General features: G+C 66.4%; 1 protein-coding gene and 1 long non-coding RNA gene across 2 annotated transcripts in view; one reads left to right on the forward strand and one right to left on the reverse strand.

Moving 5' to 3' along the window:
- The window catches only part of LOC106725747, a 4,351-nt gene extending 4,095 nt beyond the window's left edge, over window positions 1–256 (reverse strand). Inside the window, exon 1 of the long non-coding RNA XR_001361684.1 lies at window positions 184–256. This is a non-coding gene — a long non-coding RNA (uncharacterized LOC106725747). The remainder of the gene's footprint in view (window positions 1–183) is intronic.
- LOC102250813 (schwannomin-interacting protein 1) overlaps window positions 1–307 on the forward strand; it is a 683,922-nt gene that overhangs the window by 561,054 nt on the left and 122,561 nt on the right. The gene's annotated exons all lie outside the window — the stretch shown is intronic.

Raw genomic sequence — 307 nt, forward strand, 5'->3', positions numbered from 1 at the left:
CGCCCGGAGAGCGAGGTGCGAATTTAGTATCCGCCCACCTCCTTCTCAGTCCCCACCCCCAGGGAATTCTAATTCTCCGGGAAAGTGTCTGCTTCCCCGAGAATCCTCGGGGCGGGGTGCCGGGGCGCGCCTGGCGCAAAATGGTTAAAACAAAGTCCACGCGCGCCCCGCGGCCCCTCTTACGGAAAGTGTGCGCGCCGGTGGCTGGGCACCCCCTTTGCTGATCGGAGGGTTAGTTCCCCGGAGGAAGTCCGGCTGTGTCAGGGGAGGGATGCCGCAGGCTGGTGCCGGCTCCCGCCCCCAGGCC

The sequence above is a fragment of the Myotis brandtii genome, unplaced genomic scaffold (assembly GCF_000412655.1).
Source record: "Myotis brandtii unplaced genomic scaffold, ASM41265v1 scaffold186, whole genome shotgun sequence".
In the NCBI taxonomy this organism is placed as follows: domain Eukaryota; kingdom Metazoa; phylum Chordata; class Mammalia; order Chiroptera; family Vespertilionidae; genus Myotis; species Myotis brandtii.